We start from the raw sequence: 21,596 nt of genomic DNA, 5'->3' as shown, positions 1-21,596 counted from the left end.
TGTGCTGTGAGCACTTTGCCATCTGCTGTCCTGATGCCACTGCAGTCTTCGGATAAAATTCAATGTTTACAAATCCCTGTGTAGTGTTTCTATCTATCCCTTGTTTCCAATATTTTTTACTACATTGATTATTAGTTTTAAATCTGTCATATATGGATTTTATTTTTCTTAAGCAATTTTCTAGCCTTAGATAAGAAAAAATAATCATCATCATTTTGTCAAGTGCATCATGTTAACAGCCTAACAATCTAATAAATGATGTGTGAGTTTATTACAAATATTTCTTGAAATAAAGTTATAACCAATTTGTAGCCACTGGACTTAAAACTTAACCTGCCCCTTAAAATTGTATACACCTCACAAGTAAGCTCTATGCATCAAAGATGTCATGGTTTAAGGCCTTTAAAAATTTCTGTTGTTTTGTTCTGTTTTGTTTTTAATTCTGAATCCTTCCTTCCCAGGGCTGTGTTGACTGTTTTATGTGTTCGTTGTTTTTATTTGGAATAATTCTCAATAAGCGCGTGATATTGAAATTCTCTAGCATGGTATGTGTATAGTCACTGAACTATTATTTGAAGAACATACATTTATAGAAATTGTGGAAAACAATTATCACTTTATTTACGGCTTTCTCTCAAACTGTCACCACCGACAGTTGCCTAGAACATATTTAGACATGCCTGCCACTTTCAGCAAAAGAATCTATTGTTTTGAAATTGAAAAAATATATATATTTCTGCTCCTGCCAACATGAATTTATGTGCTACCTCTCTCCATATTAGAGTTACACAAAACAAACGTCTTCTCAGTGTTTATTGCCATCACTTTTACACATTCTTTGTTTTTCACTAATGGGAAATAGCTGCAATGGGGAAAATTCAAGGTCATAAATAAAAGTCAGGGGGTAACACATGCTATCAAGTACTATAGAATTACTACATAGAACCTAAGAGAAATTTCCTGAATGCTCTAAACATTACAGCAATGACAGATCTACTGGGCTTAAAACTGATCATATCTTCACTAACTACTAATGCTATTGTTGTTATTTAAAAGTATTAACTCATGAGACTCATTTGATTTATTTCACATTCTGCCATTTTTTTCCAAAATGAGGATTTCTCTCCATCCTGATTACACAAATTCTTTCTGGGCTAATATCTCTTGCTCAAATGTATAAGAAAAATAGACATTTAGAAATGATAGACACAAGTTATTTTGAATTCCTATATTTTGCATTATAAGATATCCTTTCCAAGGAACTCAAAACAAACTAAAGCGAGAGCTGGAACTGTCACTATCTCTGTCTCCATACATCTCTGGTTTAGATAAGAGGACTAAACCTAAGTATCACCATTAGAAAAGTTAAAATTTAATAGAATCAGGACTTTTTAGCTGTTCGAATTCTAAACTTTCAGTGCTAAAACAACCTAAAAAAATTCATAAATAGCATGACTTCATTCCCCGGTGAATTGAGTAAACTTTCTTTTGAATCTTATTTTTGCTCATCACTCCTTTGCCCCATCAGTAATATGATTTTCTGAAATGTCTAAGGCTTATAAATATAGAGAGAGAATTTTAAATATAACTGAGCAGCAGTCAAAGAAGCAACATTACAGAGTTTAAAATGCAAATAACAGCAATAATATTGTGATATAATGATGTGTTAGCTGGGAGCTTGGGCATTCTATAGTTCTTTTTTTTTTTTTTTTTTTTAAGGTTTTTGTCATAGGGTGCATGCACTCACCAGAGAGAGACAGTGAGAAGGAAAAGGGAAAATGAGAAATCATCCCGCAGGGAGAATAGCCATGCTACAATCTCTTCTCCTATATTCTCCTCCTGGGATTTTGGGTATGCACATCAGCCTAGCGTGATTTTCAACCTGTCAGGTAAGGGACTCCAATCACATTCAGTCATGTGGAAGTCCAGCACTTTAAACACCATGCCACCTTTTGGCCCTGATATGCTTTTTTTAAAATGTTTTTTGTTTGTTTGTTTTGGGAGGTTTTTGCTATAGGGCAATGTGTACTCCCCAGAAAGACAAAGAGAAAGAAAGCAAGAAATCACCCCCTGGGGGGGTGGGATAGCCATACCACAATCCCTTCTCCTCCATTCTCTCCTTGAGATCATGACCATGCATGCACATATGCCCGTCATGATTTTAAGCCACTGGGTTTAAGACTTGAACCACAGGAGCTTAGCGACATAGCCATTATGCTATCTGCTGGTCCCCCTCATACTGATTCTTATATATCATTAAGGATGGAAATAGCAGCCCTTGTGAAGTGAAAGTTAAAATGAAACAAACTTTTTAATTGATACTGAAACAAATGTCTCTTTGGAGAGTTAGCAAAATAAAGTAATTTGATCTGTCTGCCTGGTGAAGATAATTAAAGGCAGTAAAATAACTGGAAGTTGCAAACAATGTTGATTTGGTAAATTTTATGATCATATTGTTCCTCCCATTCTGTTTTTCTTCCACCTATATTCACTATAAAGTCATGTCATCTCTCATACAGTACCTGATCTAGAAACATAAAAATTATTTGATATACTTTTCTCTCCATAACTATTGAAAATAATTGTTTTCCAAAATTTTGTGTACCAACTGCCTAAAAAGGTTATGTTTTATTTTATTTCCAGAACCATCTTCTCTCTCTAAGATCTCATTATATCACCCCACCATCACTGCCAAGTATTTTTTAAATATTTATTTACTTGATTATATTTGTTATTATTATTTTTAAAAAAGTTTTTGAGAGGTTTTTACTATAGGCCATGTGCATTCACCAGACAGACAGAGAGAGACAGAGAGATAGAAAGCGATAAATCACCCCCCCACACAAGAGGGATGGCCACGCCGCAATCCCTTCTCCTCCATTCTCCACTCAGGATCTTGGGCACGCACGCACACGTGCCCAGCGTGAGTTTAAGTCACCGGGTCTGGGACCCAAACCGCTGTCGACTATGTGGGAGTCCAGCGACATAGCCATTATGCTAACTGCTGGTCCCAGAAAGAGAGAAATCACCCCCCAGGGGGGATGGCCATGCCACAATCCCTTCTCCTCCATTCTCCTCTTGGGATCCTGGGCACGCACGCACACGTGCACGGCGTGAGTTTTAAGCCACCGGGTCCGGGACGTGAACTCCAGTCGACTGTGGGAGTCCAGTGACACAGCCAATATGCTAATTGCTGGTCCCTCTGTTTTTTTTAATTTGATGAGAGAGAGAGAGAGAAAGGGAATGTGAGAAAGTAAGCCACCAGGTCTGGGACTTGAACTGCAGTCGGGTATGTGGGAATTCAGCACCTTTAACCACCATACCATCTGCCAACCCCAATCAAGTTTTGAGATCACCCTGCCTCTTGGAATGCTCTAAATGGAAGACGTGGTTATACCATCCTTGATGTGATCTGAATGTTTTACCCAAAAGCTGTATGTTTAAATGAACGGCCAATGTGATAATATTAAGAGATCAATACTTCAGGAAGTGGCTAACTCAGAGAGTGAAGTCCTCATGGATGGTATTAGGATACTTTTAAAAGGACTTGAGGCAATGGGTTTGTTCTCTTCTGCTACGTTGCCACGTGTGGACAACATTCTTCCCCTTTTCTTTTTCCCTGCCTTCTGCCATGTGAGGATATCTGGAGGAGGAGGCCACAAGGTACTATCTTGGAAGCAGAGATCAGCCTTCACCAGACATGGCACCTGCTAGAGTCTTGGTCTTGAAATTTCCAGCCTCCAAAATTTGAAAACAAAGTTTCTAGTATTTATAAACTACCAAGTCTAAGATATTTTGTTAAAGGAACACAAAAGGAATATTTTTAATATTCCCATGAATAAATAATAAATAAATGAATAAAAATCTTTAAAATATGCAATCATTCATTGTTCATTGCTTAGGCCTAACCTAGCCTCCTTGCCTAGTTCTTATCTAAATGTCTTGCTCCTTCTCTCTCCACATTCCCAAATCCACCCTGTGATTTTGCGTGCTTGTGTTATACATAAATGCATGCTCAGATGTCCCCTTGCTGTGCTCATGTTTACGTAATGCTCTTCTCTTTACTTTCTCTTTGATGCTCCCCTTATCTCTTATTGGTTTAGATATTCCTAGTGGCCTAAAGATGTAATTTTATTGCAAATATCTGAACAACTCAATATATTCTGGACACCCCTTGTTTAATCCCTTCTCCTCCATTCTCCTCTTGGGATCCTGGGCACGCACGCACACGTGCACGGCGTGAGTTTTAAGCCACCGGGTCCGGGACGTGAACTCCAGTCGACTGTGGGAGTCCAGTGACACAGCCAATATGCTAATTGCTGGTCCCTCTGTTTTTTTTAATTTGATGAGAGAGAGAGAGAGAAAGGGAATGTGAGAAAGTAAGCCACCAGGTCTGGGACTTGAACTGCAGTCGGGTATGTGGGAATTCAGCACCTTTAACCACCATACCATCTGCCAACCCCAATCAAGTTTTGAGATCACCCTGCCTCTTGGAATGCTCTAAATGGAAGACGTGGTTATACCATCCTTGATGTGATCTGAATGTTTTACCCAAAAGCTGTATGTTTAAATGAACGGCCAATGTGATAATATTAAGAGATCAATACTTCAGGAAGTGGCTAACTCAGAGAGTGAAGTCCTCATGGATGGTATTAGGATACTTTTAAAAGGACTTGAGGCAATGGGTTTGTTCTCTTCTGCTACGTTGCCACGTGTGGACAACATTCTTCCCCTTTTCTTTTTCCCTGCCTTCTGCCATGTGAGGATATCTGGAGGAGGAGGCCACAAGGTACTATCTTGGAAGCAGAGATCAGCCTTCACCAGACATGGCACCTGCTAGAGTCTTGGTCTTGAAATTTCCAGCCTCCAAAATTTGAAAACAAAGTTTCTAGTATTTATAAACTACCAAGTCTAAGATATTTTGTTAAAGGAACACAAAAGGAATATTTTTAATATTCCCATGAATAAATAATAAATAAATGAATAAAAATCTTTAAAATATGCAATCATTCATTGTTCATTGCTTAGGCCTAACCTAGCCTCCTTGCCTAGTTCTTATCTAAATGTCTTGCTCCTTCTCTCTCCACATTCCCAAATCCACCCTGTGATTTTGCGTGCTTGTGTTATACATAAATGCATGCTCAGATGTCCCCTTGCTGTGCTCATGTTTACGTAATGCTCTTCTCTTTACTTTCTCTTTGATGCTCCCCTTATCTCTTATTGGTTTAGATATTCCTAGTGGCCTAAAGATGTAATTTTATTGCAAATATCTGAACAACTCAATATATTCTGGACACCCCTTGTTTACTTTTAAGCTTTAGTATTTACACAGTGGGGAATATAGCTGTATAGAAATACTTAGTAAAGTAAACCTTCCTTCTCTGATATTTCATCTTAAAGGTAAAATTATCCTGCTTTTACCATTAAGCTCTTCAACTCATGTATAAACATTTTGTTAACTCTAATCACATGTTTAAAGTAGGCTAGTTCATAGTTGTAAGATGGTTGCACATTGTCAGTATTTCTAAAGATTAAATTCCACCCTGAATTGTTTTAAACCACTATAGCAAACATTAAACTGTTTAATTCATTATTGGAACACTTTCATTACAGCAACAACAGTTTAACACCCTGCAGTGGTAATTCTGAATGGAAAATTAAGTATACATTTGTGTTAGCTTAGGTTATTTATATGTTAGATGATATAATCTTGCTACACAGGATATTGTTCTTTAGAGACAAGGATATGCTTTCAAGCAATTAGTTTAAATGCATCAAATCGATACAGGATATTATTAACTTAATTTCCTATTTTCTTCTGTTTAATTGATTGAAGTTTTTTTCAGAACATTTTTCTATGAAATTTGAGTGTAGCCTATATCTGCATTAAGCGTGAAAAACTATATGAAGACAATAAAGAATTTTTATCCATTATAACTTTGCAAAATCTAACCTACAAGAGAAAAAAAAGTCCTGGAGCTGTGATAAATAATTTAAAGTAACTATATCAATAATAGTGGAAATGGAACACAGTATCCTATTTTATTTCACGTGTAATGAATTAAAAGCAAAGGAAAAAAGTGTGTGTGTTTCATTCCTAATGTGTAAATTTGTTCAATACTTAGGATTCTGAAAGTTAATTTAATTGGATATCTATCAGCTATCTACTTAAATATATCTAAATACACATACATGTATAAAATGAATACTAAAATCTATCTGTATAAGTATATATCTTAATCTGATTTTAAAAATGATGATGCTTACAATAAATTTTCAAATTTCCTTTTTAATTATACAGGATATGTAAGGGTTGGTTGTGATTGGATATTAAGAACTTTTTTTTAAAAGAGATTTTTGCTATAGGACATGAGCACTTACCAGAGACACAGAAAAAGACAGAGGGAAAGAAAGTGACAAATCACACTTCCCCCCCCTCCCCAAAGGGGAATGACCACACTACCATCCCTTCTCCTCCATTCTTCTCTTGGAACATTCGGCATGCATGCTTGGGCACCCAGCCTGAGTCACCGGGTCCAGGACCAAGGTCAACTACGTGGGAGTCCAGTGACATAACCATCATGCCATCTACTAGTCCCGAAGAAGTATTTTACTTGTTCATAGATAAAACCCTAGTAGATCTATCTGCTCCTATTCCTCTAACCTATGCTTGTTGTCAGATTAACAGTAGATTGACAATAAACATGTTTATTTTCTTTTACTCTTTAGGTTTATGGCCTATCTTATACTTACGAAGAGTGTTATATATTTTGAATTAATTTATTTCCAGAGAGGGGACTCTTTATTCTTGAGCCATGATTCAATATAAATGATGTTCTTTCCTTTTTGTTTCTTTTAATTGCCAGAGGGCATGTTAAACAAAATGAAACAAAAAGAAATAGAAAAGAAAGAGAAAATTCCCCCAGTGGGGTGTTATTATGCTGCTGTCCTTTTCCCTCCATTTCTTCATCCTGTCAAGATTTGGGCACACATGCACTCATGCCTGATGTGCTTTTCAAAAAACTAAGGATTCCAGTTGCCATGGTGGATCATGTGTGATCCGACTTCCTAGGCACAAGGCTTAATTTCTGGGCTACTGGCTCTAAATGTTTAAACAGAATTAAGAGAAAGAATCTCATCTCTCTCTCTCTGCCTCTATTTTATATAATACATATATTATAAATTATATAGTTATTTATATTCTTTATATAACTATATATATGTAAGAATCTGACAGAGAGTGAAAGAGAAAAATGTAGTCACAGGTTAAGCTATGAATTCATGCAAAAGAACATAATATTCTACCTGTGGTTATCTAAACTTAAGATAGACAAAGATTACTTATTAATAAACAATATATATCACAGTAAGCATACAAATAACAACTTTATACTGTATATTGCAGTCGTAATTTCTAAAATGTTATTTTAAAAGCATGATCTCCCTTAGGCCACAGGTGGTGTGGAGTTTAAGGTCCTGGGTCCAACATGACCAGCTGTGCAGTTGGAGTGCCAGACCTGGAGGCCTGAAGATCATGCTGAGTGCATGTGCGTGCATACCCAAAATCCCAAGAGGAGACTGGAGGAGAAAGGATTCTGGCTTTGCCATTTCCCCCAGGGAGTAATTTCTATTTCTCTCTCTCTCTCTTTCTCTGGTAAATGCATGTGCCCTATAGAAAACAAAACAAAAATCTCCCTCAGGAAGATCAAGCAATTGACCCAATAATATTTTGTTCTCCATAGTAACAGTTGAAGTATAATGCCAAAAACTGACATCACACATTGTTACCATGTCCCTGTAAGGAACTACTTCGATGATCAGTCTTTTTTTTTTCCAGAAAATTCTTTGACACATCACTTTACTTGTTTAACTTCCCATGAAATAGAAGCTTCGGATTGTGACTTTCGGCCAGCCTATCTCTGTATGTTTAATTAAATGAATATTTAAAATTCTGTTCGTCAGTCTTGTTAGCCACATTTCAAGTATTTTCTAGTTACATGTGACTAATGACAGTATGACTAATAGCAGAATTCTATTCCTGCCAAAATTTGCAGTGGACAGCCTATTCCAGAGAATTTACCAACCTATCATACTTTTAGATAGGCAAATCATCCTTCGGGGGTTTAAGGTAAAACAAATAATAATCAGGTCCATGTACATATAAACAAACATGCCTAATAAATATATCTTTAAAAATTTTAATATTGTACTCATAGTCATTTATTTTAACTTATTTTTTTTTATTTCAAAAACAGAAAATACATGCTCACTGAGAAAATCAGCACACGAAACAGTCTATTGAAACAATGAGAGTTGAAGAATGTAGAATGAAAAGCAATTTTGTCTCACCTACTATATGTCTTACTCTACAGTAGGAAATTTTCTAAAAGTATTGGACTAATTATTTAGACTTCTACCCTCCTCTCTTGCTACTACTTACACCTTTATACACCATAAATAATGGAGATCAAGGATAGCAAATGTAGAAGAGGTTAAAGAGGCGTAATCTCACATGGGCAATCATGAGATTCGAGTCCCGGACACAGTGGCTTGAAATACATGTCAGACGTGTGTGCAAGTGCTCAAAATCTAGAGAGAAGAGTGGAGAAAGACTGCGGCATGGCCATTCTACCTAAGAGTTCTTTCTCACATTCTACCTCTCTCTCTCTTCCCAGAGAACACATGCATCCTTTAGCGATAATTTAAAATAATAATAATTAGAATTCAAATAATTTGTGGATTTTTTCTGTGTAGATCTGTTTGAGAAGTAATAAAAATGCTTCAGAAGATCTTTCTACCTAAAAAAAATGTGCTATATAAATCTTCGATTTTTTGCTACCATATAAATATGGTTTTTGTGCATGCATCTCAAATACCAAAACTGAGTCTCTTTACACTGAACACTACTTTGATCTACAATGATGCCATAAACCTGTGGTGAACTTCTCTACTCTTTGCTCAGATTATGTAAATGATTGGATAAACTTATCAATTATGAACTTAAAAGGGCAAAAGTGAAAACAAGCAGAGTTTTAAGAATATAAGAAAACCATGTTTTTATTGCCTTATCTCTGATCAGAAAAGATACTTATTACTATCATATCTTTAAGCTTCCAACGCATCAATGATGCAGTAGCAAAATGTACTTAAAATTGACAATTGCCAATTCCTTTTGGAAAAGCTTGTCCTCAGGGTCCATTTGGTATCATCTTTCACCATTAAATAACCATCACCAGTGACATTATAAAGGAAAAGCAATCTTTGGGGGCTAAGGGAGAGAATAAAATATCTATCTGAAGCTTTGAGTATCTTACATTTTCCCTCTCTTTTTAATTTTTTAATTTCTTATTTCATATGTAGACAGAGCCATAGATTATATAGGATGCTATTCAAACGTACTTGTATGAAGCTATTCACATAATGATTTACATCTTCATATCTCCTTTCTTACACTCCAAAATTCAGTTTCTCGGAAGTATATCCCAACTCTAATTAAATTGTAAATTTGAAATCCCAAATGAATCAAGAATCTTTCCAACCAAGCTGCAGATTTTATGAGTTTCAAAATGAACGTATTTTCAATTAGAGTAGGTAATATGTGTTACTCTTTTCCTATTGGCAAATAGCCAGAACGTATGCATTTTTCATTACACAGGCATGACTCATAGAGGAGGAAGCAAATTTAATGGATTTGATGCCTTTATAAAGGCTATTCAGTCCCCACAGGACACCCCTGTTATGTAAGCAAATGGGTGAATAACTGAGTAGACAAGAATTTTGGAATCACATTATGCTGTTCAATTCAGCATTGTTGATGGTAATGATCATTAAATAGAAATAAATCAATTCCATGTACAAAAACTAAAGGGATGGTATAAACTGTGGGTCAGGGTGTGAGAAAACAAGTACTCCTATATCATTGGTAGAAATTTCAACTGGTACAATTGTTTGGCCAAAGGTGAAATAATAAAACCAAATATCAAAATAAATCATAGAAATACTCTTTGACCCAGAAATAAGTATTCCAGAAATATATTTTAAGAGATGCTCATGCATGTATAAAGAGAAATTATTATAGTATTTTCTGCAATAGCAAAATTCCAAAACCAGCCTGTGCAACCTACCACAGTGCACAGTATTAAGTCCTAGGTTTATGAAGTGTTTCTTAACTAGGGACTTTGCATCAGAATTGAAAATATGGAATGTTTTGAAACATGGAGATATATTCATTTTTTGGAGAGATTTTTGCTGCAGGGCATATGCTCTCACTGGAGAAACAGGGAGAGGCAGAGAGATGGAAAGAGAGAAATCAGCCCCCAGGGGTATGGCCACACTGCAATCCCATCTCCTCTATTCTTCTTTCAGGAATTTGAGCACAAACTCGCATGAAGTCCTTGGGTCCAGAACATGAAGCGTGGTCAACTACGTGGGAGTCCAGCGATTTAAGCATTATGCCATCTACTGGTCCCTGGAGATATATTCTGAAATTAACATGCCATCTAAATGTTTTAAATAATGTCTATATGGTGCTTATTTTATGAGATCACAAAAATATATTACTTTACAATTGAAAAGAAAAGGAAAGAACTATCTTTCTGATGTAGTTAGGCAAAAGAGGACACGTGCATTTAAATAATGTATTTTCTAATTCTGTTAAGTTTGCTGCAAAACCAGTAAGCTTCCTGGTTACCTCTAGAACTTGGGATACCAATGATGGGTAAGAGAAAGTACAATTGTATCTTTTTATGTTTTTACCATGTACTAATGATTTGATAACAAGATTATTTATTTTGTCATGATTACTAAATTCCAATAGAGTCAGATTTCTCAAGTAACACATTATATTTCCCTAAGGTTTCAGACTACACAAACTCAGGTCTTCACTAAGTACTCTGACTTGAGGATAACTGATGGCTCTTTCATTCTGCATCCCTCACTTCTCCGTGATGGAGCATACTGGCATTTCCTACTTGAACCCTGTCAAGAAGGTGAATTAAAAACCATCACAGATTATAGTTGATTGAAAATGAGTGCCAAATTCTAGATTGGGATTTAATTCTAGATTCACATAAGAACATTTTAAAGCTAAAAGTTCACTGATCTCATATCTAGAAAATCATATTTAGATGCCTTGGTAAATCTCAAGTTCTGTCTATTGACCATAATTTTAGTTTTAATATATAGCCCCAATTTCTATAGTGAATAATTATAATTGTTAACTTAAATGTTAACTGTTTGAGACATCCAAAAATTATAAACAAAATATTAAATTTGATTTCATCTCTTTTAAACACTTAAATACAGAAAAAGAGATATGAGAGAAAGAACAAGAGGTTAAATTGACACTGATGCATACCCCAAGGGTCACATAGCAATTTATTCTATTTCTTTCTGTTTGCTGCCATTCTGATTCTGCTTAGGAGGCCCCTCGGCTATGCAACAGAAAATGCCCCCTTCATTGTCAGTCAGGCATGCTGGACTCCCACTATGTATTTCTGGGGAAGGTAACCCTCAATGAGATCAAGATCTCAATTAACTATGTAATTCCACCAGGAATTTTAGTATGAAGACAACAAAGAGGAGGAATCATAATTCAATTTCCATCATTTCTAAGCCAAGCTTCAGAAACAGTGCAACTTTCTTAGTTTCTTTTGAGAGAATTTACTCTAGGGTGTGCACAATCACCGGAGAGACAGGAAAAGACAGACAGAAAGTGATAAATCACCCCCCCCCCTCAACTAGGGGAGTTGAGCATGCCTCACTTTCTTCTCTATTCTCCTCTTGGAATTTTGGGCACACACACACGCACATGAGTTTTAAGCTGCCATGTCTAGGACTCAAACCATGGTTGACAAAGTGAGATTCCAGTGATGTAAACATTATACCATCTGCTGGTCCTGTTTGTTTTTGCCATAGGGCTTGTGCCCTCAACAGAGAGAGACAGATAGGAAGAAAGACATTGAAAATCACCACCCAGGAACATGATCACACTGCAATCCCTTCTCCTCCACTTTTCTCTCAGGATTTTGGACATACATGCACATGAACCTAACATGATTCTCAAGCTACAAGGTCTGAGACTCCAACTATGGTCAGTCATGTGGAAGTCCAGCACCTTAACCTTCATGCCAACTTCTGGCTTAAAATAGTGAAACTTTTGATTTTACCATTAGCCAACATTATAAATGCATAGTATATAAGATGAGAATTGCTTTTAGCTCTTATTTGGCCACTGTTGGGAGACAAAATAACAGTAGAGGAAAGACAAGATATGAGATGAGATACATCTCCTGATTTTGTTAAGATACATCACAGACAACAAGAGGGGCAGATTTGTTGTTGTTGTTGTTGTTTGAGAGGTTTTTGCTATAGGGCACATGCACTCGCCAGACAGAGAGAGACAGAGAGACAAGAAAGCGAGAAATTAATCTCCAAGGGGGATGGCCATGCCACAATCCCTTCTCTTCCATTCTCCTCCTGGGATCCTGGGCACGAATGCACACACACCTGGCATGAGTTTCAAACCACTGGGTCTGGGACGCAAACCGCATTAGACTACATGGGAGTCCAGTGACATAGCCATTGCGCTGACTGCTGGTCCCTTTCCTTTTTTTTTTTTTTTTTTAAGAGGTTTTGGCATGCAATTGCCAGCCAGATAGAAAGAGACAGAGAGACAGAAAGTGAGAAATCATGCCCCGGGGGGATGGCCATGCCGCAATCCCTTCTTCTCCATTCTCCTCTCGGGATCTTGGGCACACACGCGCACGTGCCTGGCGTGAGTTTTAAGCCACCGGGTCCGGGACGCGAACTGCGGTTGACTACGTGGGAGTCCAGCGACATAGCCATTACACTAACTACTGGTCCCATGAGAGGCAGTTTTTTTTAACAAAGTCAGTTAACGACTCATTGTCAAAGAATATATTCACAAATGGGCAGCATAATCCCATTCATGCTAGAACTTTTGATGGACTCTTACTTATATTGCATTAGGTGCAGCATAGATACTCCAGGATTCTGAAGTCTTTCTGCATAGTGATAGTGTATGGTGTATGGGAAACTTCTCTGAATTCAAGCATGTGAACGGGCAAATCTGTGAAATGCAAGTGAGTCTATGAATGCAGTAAATAATTACAGAAAGGGAAAACTTTTCGTAGGAATCTTACCAAGCATTACTGAAATCTCTTGGTACAATTGCTTTTTATTATGAGTTTCCCCCCCCCTCTTGTTATTATGTAGTCCTCTAGGTATATCCTGTGGTGTTTTAATTCTCAAGAAAAAGAAATAGTCATCCCTCAATATATGTGGGGTAGTGGTTGTAGGACCCTCATGGATACCAAAATAAGAGGATGCTCAAATATGTTATATAAAATGGCTTTGTGAGGATAGCAGGTGGCATTGAGGTTAAGGCTTTGGACTCCCACATGGCTGACTATAGTTTGAGTCTTGGGTCTGGCTGCTTGAAAATCACACTGGATGCCTGTGCGTATGTGCCCAAAGTCCAGGGAGGAGAATGAAGGAGAAGGGATTGTGATGGCCATCTCACCTGGGCAATGTTTTTTACTTTCCTTCTCTGTGTCTTTCTCTGTTTATCTCCAGTGTGTTCATGTACTTTATGGCAAAATCCTTTAAAAAAATTAAAAACATAAAATAAAATGTCTTAGTATTTGCATACGACCTATGGACATCTTCCTCTATACTTTCAGTCATCTCTAGATTACTTATAATAACTAATAAAAAGTAAATGTTATGTAAATAGTTGCTTACTGTATTTTTTAAATTGTTACTTATACATTTAATTGCTATAGAGCATTTAGATTGTAAAGAGACTTTACCCAGCATAAGCAGGTGGCCTGGTGGTTAAGATGCCTAATGTGTTATTTAGGATTAATATTAACAAGGAGAAAAGTCTTATTATCTGTAGTACAACTACAACCATTGTAGGCCTAACTCCATGTTACTTGTCAGCATCAACATAACATTTTCTGTTTGCAGTGGGTTAAGTCGGCAAATGCATATTTATATATATACACACATATTTAGAAGGTCTTCACTATGGTGGTGTCTAAAGGCATAGAATCTTGAGACAGATATCTTAACATTTTATTAAAAATTTATGAAATAATGATGGCATGGCATTTTCGTAGTTCACAATATGTGTAATATTATCACATTTAATTCTTAAAAATATATCATGACCTAAGTATTCTTATTATTCATTTTTATAGGTAAATCTAGCCCAGTGACGCAATCTGAGTTACTCAAAGCCAAAGAGAAGCAATTGACGTAAACATTTGTTTGTTTTGTTTTGTTTTGTTTTGTTTTCAAGCATAGCTCATTTGCCTTTCATTGACAATAATGAATAACTAGTATTTGATTTTCTGGGATTCAATGATAAGACATAATTTTTTATTACTTATCAAAGCCAACTGGCCTTGGTACCTTATTCAATCAAAGTTTAATGTGACCTCCTTGAGGTACACTATAGAAAATAAAATTGATTAGTTGAAGTCCAGTGGTGGAGATAACCTAACCACTGAAACAACAAATTCTCCCTTAAGGCATAGATTCCATAAAGGGCCAGTTTTGAACCACAGGTTTCTTTTTTAGTTTTGATATTCTAGTGGAAAAATAATCCATATTTTTAAAAAAATAGACAACTACAGAACAAATTTATTGAAAAATATGTTTTTTAAACGTTAAATTGATGTTAAGCTGGTTTTTGAAACTAATAAGCCAGCTGAATCTTCTAGACTTAGGACAACTGTCTGTTCTTTTACATCACACCCCCAACAGTGCTATCTCTGAGACATGCTGGCGAGAAACAGGACACTGTTTTCAGCCAAATTCCACATTTCAGAGTCTTGCTGATGAGTCTAGGAAAAGTCTCTCGACAAGGTGTGGGTGGGCGATCAAGCCACATGTACGTAGTACATCATAAATTCACACTCTCTTAATTCAAGAGAAAGACTATTTTTAAATCTAGTGGTAATGTTTTAGATAAATACCAACTATTTCAGAAACGAGTGCTTCAAGAATGGAAACAAGTTTATTAAATAGTGAGTTGTGATTTGAAAATTCAGCAATCACATTAAAACTTTTCTAAGCTCAATTGATCTTTAGAAATACAGACAAATCAGGAAAAATAAAGAATATCCACGTATGTTTTAATTTATGGGTTTAAGCAACTTGTGCATTTCAAACATATGTTCAAAGAATTTTGCAAGTTCTTTAATGTCTTAGTTCAATAATGAGCTCTAACCAATGATAATCATAATGTATAGACAAAATATATCTTGCATACTTAATGCCTCTTTTATGTTTGATCTAAATATTAATAATTTAATTATATATTGTGTTATTGGCATGTATACTCAAAAGGAATATTAATTTCTTTCCTCAGCTTAGATTTTAATAAATGTAATGTGCCCAATGGTGTTGCAAACCTAGAAAACGTGAGATTTTTACCTGTTATACTTTCTTATAAGCCAGTCCCTACTTCTGGCGACCTTAGCTTTCTTTATGATCATTTGTTGTTTTGGCACAGGTTATTTCCTCTTTAACAGTGATTCATTATTAAAATGATAGTTCAAGAAAGGAAAACACAATATTCTTAAAGAGATTTTTTTAAGTCTTTGTTTGAAAGTCTGTGTTTCTATTCCTGTGATCATTGAGAGAAATAGTAGAAAGAAGGGGAAAGTTACAGAAATGTCAATATTTTATAAATTATATCTTATATATTCTTTCCTGTGGTTAAAAATAAATGAAAATTTGAGATGACCCATAAAAATTAATATCCAACATGAAATTTGTCACCTTTAATGCCTTTTCTAAAAGAAAAAACCCTCTGTCATCTCACATATTATAATCTCCTCTTATTTTTCATGCAGATTTCTACTTCATTAGTCAGTAGTACCTGTGTCAAATGTGTTTCTAAAGCATGCTGTTCTTCCTTAGTATATTGGAAATACTTAATATGTTTATTTGATCTTAACTTTGGTTGGAAATTTTGAAATTTCTTTATCCATGTATTTCTCTCTGTATTTCTTTTTTCTTTTTCTTTTTTAAAAATAATTATTTATTTAATTTTATATATTATTTTTCAACTTGACCATAGAGACAGAGAAGGAAAGTGAGAAAGCAAGCAGCCAGGTCCAGGACTCAAACTGTGGCTGAGACCAACAACTGGCATAATGGCTATGTCACTGGACTCCCATGTAGCTGACCACAGTTCGAATCCCAGACCTGGTGGCTTAAACTCATGCTGGGCACATGTGCACGTGTGCCCAAGATCCCAAGAGGAGAATGGAGGAGAAGGGATTGCTGCGTGGCCATCCCCCCTGGGGGTGATTTCTCACTTTCTGTCTCTCTGTCTCTCTCTGTCTTTCTGGCAAACACACGCACCCTCTAGCAAAAACTTCTCAAAAGATAAAAACAAGAACAAAAACAATGGTGGGCCATGTGGGAGTCCAGCAACTTAACTGCCATACCACCTTCAGGCCCTGCTTCCTTTTTTTTTTTTTTAGAACGTTTCTTAGCCATTTTGCTTATCCTGGAATTCCAGCTCTACCCTGCTTGTTTGTATTGAAGTTAAACTCAGATATGTGGAGGTGTATCTATGTAAATTGTGATAAAGAGTTGTCATAGATTTCTCAGATTTCTTGGAGAAGAACATATAGAATGATAATTTACAGAAGAAAAGCAAAAGATTTAGAAGGAAAAAATTAAGCAACTGGAATGCAGAGCATTAACTCCAGTCATAGAATAGACTGTCCCTGAAAAAAAAAAAAAAAAAACACACACAAGACCTAATTGCTATGCTTCTTATTTCCCCCCCAAATTCATGTGCTGAGATTTAGTTGTGATGCTATTGAGTAATAGCTTATCAGATTATGGTTTTCAAAGGGAAGGACTTGGGGAAAGATTAAGATTAAGGTCATTAGGACAGTATCCTCTATGATTGATTCCCGTTGAGTTCATAAAGACACACACACACACACACACACACACACACATACACACTGAAATGACACTCTTGTTCACTCATGAGCTGAAATCCTATATGGCCTTGGAAGTCTACCAATAAGAAAACCCTTACGAGATGTGGTTTCTTGACCTTAGGGCCACACAGTATAAGCCAAATAAACCTCTATTCTCTCTCTCTCTTTGAAGTTTTTCTATTGTTTTGTAATAGAGCACATGCACTCACCAGAGAGAAAGAAATGCAAAGTGAGAACTCACCATCAGGGGGGTGGCCATGTTGCGAATCCTTCTCATTCTTTTCTTGGGATTTGGGGTACACATGCATATGGACACAGTCTGATTTTCAAGTCACCAGGTCCAGGGCTTAAACCATGGTTAGCCATGTGGGAGTCTAGCATATTAACCACCACACTGCATGCTAATCCCAAGCCTCTATCCTCTTAAATTACCCAGACTCAACCACTTTTTTCTACTAGTTATAAAAAAGACTAAAATGCCAAACTGATCTCTCTATAAACAAGCTAATGACAAATCTCTGAAGAGAAGAAAATTCTTATGAGCTTTTGCAATATGATGGACTTGTTTGTCTAGAATTTTCTCATTTTTCTTTTTTATCTTTTTAAAAGTTTTTTTAATACATATTTTAACTATTGAGCCATCAGGAAAGTCATGATGCATTTTTGCCTAGAAAAACTTAGAAAGATACATCATAACTTTGTTGACAACCTAATATTACAACCTGTGTGTTCTTCCAAAGTTAATCTCAGCATCATTTTTATTTTTACAGTTTTAGAATTTACATTTAATCACTGTATATCTTAGAGTGTACATGTTTTTTCGCAGTATGAAAACAGTGCATATTAGTCAAGTTAAAGGAATAGCCATACATGTTATAATCAACAAATAACTTTTCATTTTTCTTTTCCTTTTTTTTTTGCCTCTTCCCCTCCCTCACATGCCCTTCTACCCACCCTCTCCTGTACTGTCTCTGATATCTTGAGTTGCCCTCCCTGCCATTCTACCTTCCTGTTTTTCAGTTTCTGCTATAGAGTATGACACTATGGAATACTACTTTGCCTAGAATTTATTTTTGAGAGAGATTTTTGCTATAGGGCATGTGCACTCACTGGAGAGGCACAAAAAGACAGAAAGCAAGAAATCACTATGGGGGGAGGAGGTGGGAGGCAAGGGTGGCCATGCTGCAATTCCTTCTCCTCTTGGGATCTTAGGTATGCTGGCCCATATGCCCAGCGTGAGTTTTAAGTCACTGAGTTCAGGACTTGAACCATGGTTGGATATGGGGGAGTGCAGCTACTTAACCATTATGCCATCTGTTGGTCCCATTCCTAGAACTTTTTATGAAAAAAAAAAAAAAAAGAGAGAGAAACCCAGAGGCCAGCAGGTAGCAGAGAGGTTAAGGCTCCTGTATCCCACTTGGCTGACTACAGTTTGTGTCTTGGACGTGGCAACTTGAAAATCAGGCTGGATATGTGTACATGCATGCCTAAAATCCCAAAAGAATAGTGGTGGAGAAGATTTTGAAGAATGGTCACCGCCAGTGGGAGAGTAATTTATCACTTTCCCTCTCTCTCTCCAATGAGTACATGTAACATATAGCATAAAAAAATACTTAAATCTATGGATATATTGTTTATGACTCCTTGAAAAAGTCACATAGACAATTAAATAAACTGAGTATAAGAAAGAGATATGTCACAAAAATAATTCTATTTCATGCACAGGTGAATTGTGTATATGTCACAGAACTCGTGTAATAGTTTTCGATAACTGCTGCAAAAAACTACCATATACTTACAGTTCTATAGGTAAAAATCTGATGAACATTTCACTGAACAAACATCAAGGTGTCAGTAGGGCTTCATTACTTCCTAAAGGCTCTAAGTGAAAATTGGTTTCATTACCTATTCCAACTTCTAGAAGTTGCCCATGTCTCTTAGTTCATGTCTCTCTTTTTCCATATTTAAAAGCAGTAACAGTGACTTGAGTCCTTTTTGTATTACATCTCTCTTTTTTGTTCTCATCCTTTCATTTCAAAGGATCATTGTGATTATGTTGGACGCACCTAGATGATCCAAAATAATTTCCTTATCTGAAAGTCAGTGTGTCAAGAATTCAGTCATGTGGCACCAGCAGTTAGCATAATGACTATGTTGCTGGACTCCCATGTAGTCGACCGCGGTTCACATCCTGGACCCGGTGGTTTAAAACTCATGCCAGGCACATGTGTAGGCATGCCCAAGATCCCGAGAGGAGAATGGAGGAGAAGGGATTGTGGTGTAGACACCCCTCCTGGGGGGTAATTTCTCGCTTTCTGTCTCTCTGTCTCTCTCTGTCTGGTGAGCACATGTGCCCTATAGCAAAAACCTCTCCAAAAAAAAAAAAAGGAAAAGAAAAGAACTCAGTCAAGCTAGAAAGAGTTTACTTCCAGGTGTCAAAGTAGCATACTTAAAATAACAAGCCAAAATAAGAATTAGACCTTTAATTTTCCTGTCCCATTTTTCCCCCATGAAATAACTCACCAAGGGTCATCTGATCAGTCCAGAACTGGAAGTTGTCCTACTGCTAAAGAAGCATCCAGTAAAAATATTAGGCAATTTTATGGACTTTGGGGCTCAGAGCAGCAGAAGAGGGATGACTAAGAGCAGAAAAGTACTAAGTACTGACAAAAAGTAGGAAAACGTGTCTTTGAGATTTCTTCCTCCTCCTTTCATCAGAAGGCCTTGGTAGATGTACTTGAGAAAGGGCTCTACACAAGATATCTCCCAATGAAGGCATCGGGAATAGGAATGCAACTACGCATAAGAGCATGACCAGCCAGGCGCCCTGAGCCTTCACCAAACTCTTTTCAGAGAATGTAATTCTTGGCTGTGGACCACTTCCAGTATGGATAGGTGAGTAGTGCAGTTTTTCTATCTAAAGCCTGACAAGTACAAAACCTTTACAATCACTGATGGTTGGGTTAAAAAAAGCAAAACCAACCAAACAAACAAAAAACAAACAAAAACAAATAAACACAGGTTTTTGGGCAAGAAACAGGCACCTAACAGATCATTGGAGAATTTTGTTTCAACTACAATCTTAATTCTTGTTTTCTAGGTAATCTAGCACATTCAGAATCCAGGATTTAGTAGAGAGGCATGACATTAGTAGGACACAGGGTTTATTACCTGATGATGATGAGTTGTATAGTATTCTCACCTGGACTGGTCTGAGAAGTATTTCATGTTGGGTAAAGTCTTTTTACAAGCAAAATGAAAAATAGTGATTGACTATTTTAAAAAATAATTGGAATAATAATAATGATCGGGAAAAACCATGAAAAGATATTGGATTTTAATGTCTCTGTATTGACTGATATGCATGGTGTTCCTTCTGAAAAAAGAAATGTAACACACTGTAAGGTTATATGTGATTCAATGTAATTAATATAAACAAGATTATGATGATATTAAATAAATTTAAAAAAATAGAATCCAGGATTTTGGACATAGTCATCTTTGGGAGATCATATCTACCGTATCAGACAAGGTAATCTGGACTAGACTACATTTTATGACATAAGAAAAGACGCAGAGAGCAATGGTAGAATTCCCTGTTTCTGTTCAGCCAGTTCCTCATGAGGTTTTGTATGCTTGAAATTATGTTTGAAATTATAGAACTAGCTAAGATCACTCATTTGTGGGAGATTGATTTGCCAATTTGATACTCTTTTATTCTGACATGATTTATAAACCATGTCCTGACCTGAGGTGCTGTTAGTTTGTGGACCTTATCTATTACCTCCTCACTCTGGTCCAGCTATACGAGTCACCTTACTCTTTGTGAAAAATGCCCAGAAGATTCTCACCTCAGGGAGTTGGTACTTTCTGAAGACTCAGCCTAGAAAACTTTTCTCATCAATCCCTTCAGTTATAACATAAGATTGTTCATTTAGTGATGTCTTAGATGGTGACCAAATTTAAAATTGTACTCCTCTATGACGTATCCTTATTTTTATCATCGATACTTAACAATTACATTCTTTAACACTAATTTACATTGTTTTGTTTTATCTTCTTTTCTTTCAAGAATTCATTGCTCTGAGTTAATACATATAGGAGATACAAAGCTTTATTTTACTAATATTTTGTTTAGTATCACAGTACAGTTTTCATATGTAAATTTGAAATTAAATACAATGTTCATGGATTGAAAGACTTAATATTTTAAAGAAGATATGTTCCATAAGTGGACCTACAGATTCAATGCAATCCCTCTCAAAATCCCAAATGGCTTTTTATTTTTATTTTTTTTCAGAAATGGAGAAATCAAAGTTATCCTAACATGTATATATAAATGCAAGATATCCTAAATAAGCTTAGTAATTTTGAAAAAGAAACACACAGATAAAAGACAGAACTTTTAATTTTAAAACTCACTGTAAAGCTATAGTAACTCAGGCCATATAGTACTGGCCTAGGATATCCAGATATATCAATGGAAGAAAGTTAATCAAGTTAATCATCTAGAAATAAACTTGCACATTTACCTGAAGTGTTTATGTTGTTTTGCAAGGATGATATATGAGTTAAATAGTAATATATATATATATATAT

The sequence above is a fragment of the Tupaia chinensis genome, unplaced genomic scaffold, assembly GCF_000334495.1.
Source record: "Tupaia chinensis unplaced genomic scaffold, TupChi_1.0 Scaffold000282_1, whole genome shotgun sequence".
NCBI classification, from domain to species: Eukaryota; Metazoa; Chordata; class Mammalia; order Scandentia; family Tupaiidae; genus Tupaia; species Tupaia belangeri.
Note: the sequence above shows the minus strand (reverse complement) of the source record.